Below are 8,710 nucleotides of genomic sequence, written 5' to 3'. Positions count from 1 at the left end.
TGTTTTTGTCTTCTTTCACTCAACCTATTTGAGGTTCACCTATGTACTAGCAAATATCAATATTTGAAACCTTCTTTTATTGCTGAGTAGTATACCATTGTATAAGAGTTAATTTATTCATCTGTTGATGGAAATTCGAATTACTTCAAGTTTCAAGGTATTAGAAGTGAAGTTGCTATGATTATTCATGTACTTTATTTTGTGTGGACATATGCTTTCATTACTCTTGGATAAATACCTATGAATGGAATGCTTCCATCATGTGGGAAGTGTGTATTAAAAGTAAAGAAGTTACAAGATGGTTATGCCATTTTATAGTCTCATCAGAAGTGTGTGAGAGTTACAGGTTCTTCACTAACACGTGGTATGGTCAATCTTACGAATATTAGCTGGTTTACCAAATGTGTAGTGCCATTTCACAGGGGTTATAATTTGAATTTCCCTGATGACTAAAACTAATGAGTATTTCTCATGTGCTTATTTTCAATCCATATATCATCCACCATGAAATATCTGTTCAAATCATTTGTCCATGTACTTCTTAGGTTAGGTTTTTTCTTACTGAGTTTTGAGAGTCCCGTATTTACTCTGGATGTAAGCTGTTTTTTCACCAAGAGGACGGTATGCAAATAATTTCTCACAGCCTGTGACTATCTTTTTATTTTCTGAAGTGTCTTGCTAAAGCAGAAATTTATACTTTTGATGAATTCCAGTTTAGCAAACATTCTTTTAATGACTTGTGCTTTTGGTGTCATATTTAAAAATTTTTTTGACAAAACTTTGGGTTAGGCAAAGTTTTTTGATGAATTAACATCTCTGTAATTCTGGAATAGCTTGCTTTATCCATTGTAATACTTTTTGCTCGGAACTCTACTTTGTGTGACATTGATATAGCCACTTCAGCTTTCCTTGAACTACTATTGGCATGTTATATTTTTTCACCTTACTTTAAATCTTTATGTGTCTTTAAGTTTAAATCACTTTATATCTTTTATTCAGACTTGAAATCTCTTTTATCTCTGTAAAGAACCAAAAAGTACATATTTTAGATTTTGTAGACTACACATGGTCTCCACTGAGTATTCTTCATATTTTGTTTTCTTGACTAATGTTGAAAAAATTTTAAACATTACTAACCAACAGGCCACAAAAAAATAGGTTATGAGCTGAATTTGGTTCACAGGCCATAGTTTGTTGACACCTGCTTTTCAGTCTTACTTTTCTGAGTTGTTCAGCAAAACTGGAGCTGAACTTGGGCCAGAGCTTACTGTTCTCCAGCATTGAGGCAAAACCCTTCTATAGATCCTTCACATAAAGTTTCAGTCAGAATTGGACTGGTATTGTTATCTCTAATCATTTTTTCTCAAAAAGTTTTGGAATGTAGTTGCTTTACAGTGTTGTGTTACTTTCTGCTGTATGACAAAATGAATCAGCAATATATATATACAAAAGTGAAAATGTTAGTTGCTCAGTTATGTCCGACTCTTTGCAACCCCATGGAGTGGAACACATCAAGAAGTGTTAATTCACAAAGAAACTTTGCTTAACCCAAAGGTTTGCCAAAAAATTTTTAGATAATTTTTGTAGCCCACCAGGCTACAAAAAAGAAAAAAAGAGGAGATATATGTGCATGCACGTGCATATCGTCTTTTTTAATTTCCTTCCTATTTAGATCTCTACCAAGTATTGAGTAGAGTTCCCCACGCTATACAACGGGTTCTCATTAGTTTTCTATTTTATACATAGAAATGAATATATGTCAGTCCTGATTTGATGGCCCTTTCCCCAGCCTTGGGTCATCTCTTCACAAGCATGATCTCACCAGTGTTTAGCTGAATGCTCAGAGGAACTCTCGGCAGATGTACAGGGTTCTCTCTCTGAGCAGTTCTCTGTTCTTTGGCACTTTGTCCCATGAACTCTAGTTACCTATTCTCCCTGGAGTCTGAGCTCTGTCTCCTGAATCTGGGGAGTCTGCCTTGGTGCCTCCCATTTATGGCGTCCTGGAAACATCTCCAGGCTGTGAGCTGGGACCTTCACAGGATTCACTTCATTTGTTTTCTCTCAGGAATCCCTGTCCTTATTCATCTGATATCCAGGATCTTGAAAATCATAGTTCCATTTGTATTTACTGTGTTGTGAGTATTTCTGCTGGGAAGGTACATCTGGTCTCTATTCCGTCTCGTTCAGAGGCAGAAATCTCTCTGGCTTCCTTTTGATCCTGCTGTTCCTCTACCAATTCTGCAAGGCTGTGTGATTCCTCCAATAGATCTCCTTCTGCTAAACTGAATAGAGTAGTTTCTGTAGCTTGTAAACAAGACCTAAGCAGATACAATATATCAGCAGTATCTGATTAAGATAAATCTGATGTACTCTACAGGGAAGAGAAAAATTGCCTTGGTTTCCTACTGCCCTGCAGAAATTTGGGGTTTTGTTTTGATTTGGGATTTCTTTCCTTTTTTTTTTTCGCTTGTGAGAATACAAATTGTGCTTTTTAAAGATCATCATATAAAGTTTTAATAAATTAAACATTGAAATTTACACAAATTTTATGCAAATTTATGTATATGAAAACATATAACTATCTCTAAATATGCGCCAAATATCATCTCTTGTCAATGAAGTGATAAAAATGTGTTAGCAGTTTTGTTGGTTCTCCTTGTGATGACTTAAAAAGAAAAAAAATCCCAGAACTTCAAGGGTTGCAAAAACCTGAAGGACATGATTTCTGCACTGTCAAGGGCCACAGTCATTTAAGAAACCAAACTCTGAGCTCTGTAACAGACTAATCATTTTTTTAAAGAGATAGCAACTGGAACCTGTTGTTTTCCATTATATTCACGTATTCGAAATCAAACCAGTTGAAGTAAAAGCTTTAAGTTAGGATTTTTAAAAGGGAAATAGAAATTGTAATGCTCTTCTACTGTTGAAGACATCTGGCAGACGATGACAATACGTGTCTGAATTTAGAGAACTTAACTATGAAGGAAAAGTCTATAACTGTGCTTGTTAGTCACTCAGTCGTATCTGACTCTTGGCAACCCCGTGAGCTGTAACCCGCCAGGTTCCTCTGTCCAGGGGATTTCTCGGGAAAGAATACTGGGGTGGGTTGCCATATCCTTCTCTAGGGCATTCAATATATACATAGGTAGCCACCTGCACCAGTATCTCCACTGGCAGTACCAGGCTGTTACTAGGTGCCACATTAACCCTTGTGGCTCTGGTTTACTGTCTCGAGCCTGCTCCTGGGCAGACTGTTGCTTCAAGGGCAGCAGCATTCCTGGAGCATATCTCATTCAAGGCTGGAGCCAATGAAGGACCTGCTGGTGAAGCTCATAGTGTCCTATTGGCTGTTTTCTGCTGTTATCAGGGTGCTTTGGGATGCTCAGAACTTCTGGTTCAGTTGCTGCTGGTTTTGCATGACTTCTGCTTCATGAACGGGGCTCTGGGAGGGAGCTTCCAGACCCCAAATCTCACTTCTCAGACCCTGTGGTCACCTGCTGACTTTGTGGGTAACGTGCATCATAGCATTAATTGCTGTGCTGCCTGCTGCTGTCTGAGACAGTACGTAATCTTAACTAAGTGTGTGGCCAGGACCACCAGGGAAAAAACCTTCAAGTGCAGCCAGAGGGGTCCAGGAGGGAAGGACTGTGCCTCCCTGCACAGTGCAGCTGTCAGACCAGGCACATGGTGAGACCCAAAGACCCTGCTCTGTCTGCAGATTCTTGTCCTCAATACAGTCAGACAGTACTGGAGTCATGTGTTTATTGCCTATCTGACAGCTCCTCCTGCTTTCCTTTCAAATGATACTCTTCCTGTTGAGATGTGTCCATGTGTACCCATCACCAGCCCTCATCTCTTGCAGCAATAAAGCTTCCCTTATTCTTACCATGCAAAAAATTAGAAAAGATTTGGTCAGGAAATAAAAATTCCTGATAATTCCACCATTCAAAGGGAATAACTTTTAGTAATTCTAAATTTGTACTCTGCCTTTTCCATATAGATAGTCTGTCTTTATGTGTACACTTAAGTATCTGTATATCTGTACATATATGCTCATATACACACACATACATATATACTGTATATATATAGTATATACATGTGTATAGAGAGATATATATCTATATACCTGCCTATATCTGTATCTATAGCTGTCCCAATTTTACAAATAAAATTAACTTTTTTCTAATTTTTGTGGTAAAATATGTATAGCATAAAAATACCACCATAACCATTTCAAGTGTACAGTTCAATGGGATTAAGTGCATTCATAATGTTGTACAACCACCCATCTCCCTAATTCTATCTTGTAGACCTGAAAATACCTTTACTCTCTGTTGTTATGATTTTGACTATCCTAAGTACTTCACTGAAGTGGAATTATGCAGCATTTGTGTTTTTCATTTAGGATAATATAATCAAGGTTTATCCATGTTGCAGCATATGTCAGAGTTGCCTTTCTTTGTGAGACTGAATGATAATCCATTGCAGTGTATACCACGCTTTGTTTATCCATTCATACAACCAGGGACACTTGGGTTGCTTCCACATTTTAGCTATTATGCATAATGCTGCTATGAACAAACACTGGTATAAATAAGTATCTCAAAAGTATCTTTTTGAGACCCTGTTTTCAATTCTTTTGGATGCATACCCCAAAGTGGAATTGTTGGATCCCATGGTAATTCTAGTTTTAATTTTTTGAGAAGCTTTGCCAGAGCAGTTACTACATGCAGTTGCTTTTCAGTGACTAGTCTTTGATGCCTAATTCCCAAAAGGAGAAAAAGAGAAAAATAAATGGGAGGGGGAAGAGTGCTGGCCCTTCAGTTACTGTGAAAGTCATTTCAGCTGAAGGAGGAGGGGCTTGTAACAATGGGGAAAGACGCAGCAACAGTGGCTACCTGCCTTGTAGCACCTCTATGATCAGAGGCAGAAATCGGTGATCACAGTACAGATCCGTGATATTTGGGAGACACTATCCAGTCCATTTTGCCCATCCTGGCTCCTGCAAGTGGTGGGTAGGTTGATTTGAAATGTGTGCACAGCTGCCTGCCACATGGCTAGGGGTGGGGGATTGGGAGCCGCTATGGCACTAAAAACTGAAATTGACTAAAATTAACAGCTTTAATCCACTGTCCAAGCCTATCCTGGAAGTTACAAACCTTCAGTAGATGCTAGAGTTCCAAAAGACAGATTCTGCCATTGCAATCGCTTTTAAAGCTTGATACACAGTGACATCAGTGTATGTCTATACTGTCATGTCTGATCACTATATAACTCGTGTTCTAGATGTGGGGCTGGCAAATTTCTTCTATAAAGGGTCAGGAAGGAAATATTTCAGGCTTTGCAGACCACTTGCTGTTCAGTTGCTAAGTCGTGTCTGACTATTTGTGACCCTATGGACTGCAGCACGCCAGGTTCCTCTGTCCTCCACTTTCTCCCAGAGTTTGCTCACACTCATGTCCTTTGAATCGGTGATGCCATTCAACCATCTCATCCTCGGTTGCCCTCTTCTCCTCCAGCCTTCAATCTTTCCCAGCATCAGGGACTTTTCCAGTGAGTCAGCTGTTCATATCAGGTGGCCAAAGAATTGGATGCTTCAGCATCAGTCCTTCCAATGAATATTCAGGGTTGATTTCCTTGAAGATTCACTGCTTTGATCTCCTTGAAGACCACCCATGGTCTCTATTGGTGGTGCTCTCTCTGCTGCTGCTTTTTCTTCCTTCCTTCCTTTTCTTATAAAACATAAGAAATGTAAAAACTTTTAGCTCAAGGCCCATCATCTTCATACACTATAAATTACAGGCTGAATAACAAGATTTTCCCTCTTATTTGCTGCCATAAACATCACTATAATATGAAAATAAAATAGGTAATTGCTAGAGAATATAAAAATTTATCTCATCTTCTGCTGCCAGCCTTTATGTCATTTTACTGTTGATTAGAATTTCCTCACCAAGGCAGGAAGCTTGTTTTTCTGCTCAGTCTAAATTTTATTCACTTGATGCAAAAAAAGTTACAGTGAACTCTTTTAGTTTTTAATTCAAGACACATTTACTTAGAGCCCATTCAATATACTACAATGTACTGATAATCAGGTTGATCAGTGGTTTCAGTAGTATAAGCTCTCAATTCACAACAGAGGTTATCAGTCGCATCATTTAAGCTATCCTTTGTACTGCATTTTGTAGAACAACTTTTAAGTTTGGGTAAATTCTAGGATTTTGGCACATGAACTTTTTGAGAAAATGTCCAAATGTTAGGAAATTTGAGGAAATTTAACATGTTTATTTCCTTAATAACCTCTGTCCCTTAAGGAAACTCCAGGTTACTTTCTGCTGTGAAAATTCCTTCATTTCTTCCTTCTACATTAATCTTAAATGGAATTCCTGTAGCACTTATTTCACAGGACAAATTTTCAACAACAGTTCCATGCTGTTGAAAGAAAATGTTAAGTTAGACTTGCTGAATGATTTTGGATATGGAAAAATTTATTTCACAAATATATTTTTAAGTATGTATATGCTGACTAAAAAGGGCCCAAGCTGATGAAATCCAAATATAATGACATTAGCAATATATAGTAAGAAGTAAAAACAATTGAAAATGGCAATAGAATGTTTATTTTCCATTTGACCAATGGATTATGTCTTAGAGGATAATTTGATGGTGGAAGATGGACATGCAGGGGATCTTAATGTCTAGTATCTTCATCAGAGAATTGGCCAAGAGACAGTCTATCCACAAAGCAAATGGCATAGACAGAGGCTGCACACTGGAGTTTTGAGTTTTGTGCTTCTAAAGGCATGTTTCATCAAACTTGTATATGCAAGTTACAAAACTCTAAGAAAAGTTGTAGAAATTGAGAATATAGTAGATTGGCTTCTTATGTCCTTAATTAATACCCAAAGATCTAAAATATCTGGAAACTATTTAAGTGATTAATGTCAGGCACTGTTCTGGGTGCTGAGGATATCATAATGGACAAAAATGGATGATACTGCCTGCTATTATAGCCTTAAATTATAGTAGAGAGAAGCTACAAATCAAAAAATGAGTATTTAAATAAAACATAGTGATAAGGTCTATGCGTGCATGCTAAATCACTTCAGTTGTGTCTGACCCTTTGTGGCCTATGGACTGTAGCCCACCAGGCTCCTCTGTCCATGGGATTCTCCAGGCAAGAATACTGGAGTAGGTTGCCATTTCCTCCTCCAGGTGATCTTCCAAGCAGGGATCAAATCTGCATCTCTTACGTCTCCTGCATTGGCAAACGGGTTCAAGTGGGTTCTTTACCAGTAGTACCACTTGGGAAGGCTGATAAGGTCTATATGCCCCCAAGAACACTGGAGTGGGCTGCCATCTCCTTCTCCAATGCATGCAAGTGAAAAGTGAAAGTGAAGTCACTCAGTCGTGTCCGACTCCCAGCGACACCATGGACTGCAGCCTACCAGGCTTCTCCGCCCATCATGAGTGAAGGATAAAGAGGAATTGAGATTAGCATGTATCAGGCCCAGCTTGGGAGTCTTGTGGGCTATGGAAGGGATGGGAATCACTGATGGGAACAAGAATAGCAAATGTCATCTGATGGTTATATGGAGAAGAAGGAAAGAGTGGGATCAGTATAAACACTTAGCAGCCTTTGACGGTAATGATGATTTGGTCTCTGATACTGAGCTTCCCTGGTGGGCTCAGATGGTAAAGAATTTGCCTGTAATGTAGGAGACCCAGGTTTGATGCCTAGGTCAGGAAGATCCCCTGGAGAAGGGAATGGCTATCCACTCCAGTATTCTTGCCTGGAGAATCCCATGGACTCTAATCCCATATCCGACTCTTTGCGACCCCATGGACTATAGCCTACCAGGCTCCTCCATCCATGGGATTTTCCAGGCAAGAGTACTGAAGTGGGTTGCCATTTCCTTCTCCAGGAGATCTTCCCAACCCAGGGATTGAACCTGGGTCTTCTGCATTGTAGGCAGACGCTTTACCGTCTGAGCCACCAGGGAAGTCATATATTTATAGACTGAGCAACTAACACTTTCAGTGTTTTCACTTTTACTTGTACCTGGAGATGGTAAGAGGTGCTGGAGGGTAAGAATAGAGGGTATAAGAAATTGACCAGAGTCATGGGTAACATTTTTGGGGGCTTTCCTGGTGGCTCAGAGGTTAAAGCGTCTTCCTGCAATGCAGGAGACCTGGGTTTGATCCCTGGGTAGGGAAGATCCCCTGGAGAAGGAAATAGCAACCCACTCCAGTATTCTTGCCTGGAAAATCCCATGGATGGAGAAGCCTGGTGGGCTACACTCCACGGGGTCGCAAAGAGTCGGACACGATTGAACGACTTCACTTAACTTCACTTCATGGGTAAACTTCTTATTGAATCATTTTTGCTGACTTCTTCACTGTATCCACAGAAAGTCTAAGGTGAGAATCTTGGTGGAAGATGTAAAATATTTTCCCTTGAGGCTGATTTAAAAAAAGATGCCTCCTGTGTCCTTTTCTGTACATCATTGTACTGGGGGGTCTTGGCTAAGGCAGTAAGACAGGATAGAGTAATAAAGTTTTAATATTGAAATAAAAAATGAAAATATGTTCCTGTGCTTGTATATACCTAGGACAAAGAAAAGTGGCAAACTTCAGTAAGAAACAATATAATTTTGTTTTTCAAAAACAGAGGATTTTATTTTTTTAGGTACAGTAATATGGTAAC

General features: G+C 39.2%; 1 non-coding gene across 1 annotated transcript; it reads right to left on the bottom strand.

Moving 5' to 3' along the window:
• Window positions 1-7,934: 7,934 nt before the first annotated feature.
• TRNAC-ACA (transfer RNA cysteine (anticodon ACA)) lies at window positions 7,935-8,006 on the bottom strand. The gene has a single exon. It is a non-coding gene; the product is annotated as a tRNA-Cys (tRNA).
• Between the last annotated feature and the right edge of the window lie 704 nt (window positions 8,007-8,710).

The sequence above is a fragment of the Moschus berezovskii genome, chromosome 28, assembly GCF_049115385.1.
Source record: "Moschus berezovskii isolate FMDL1 chromosome 28, NW_MosBer_1.0, whole genome shotgun sequence".
NCBI lineage: Eukaryota > Metazoa > Chordata > Mammalia > Artiodactyla > Moschidae > Moschus > Moschus berezovskii.
Note: the sequence above shows the minus strand (reverse complement) of the source record. Positions and strands in the feature narration are given on the sequence as shown.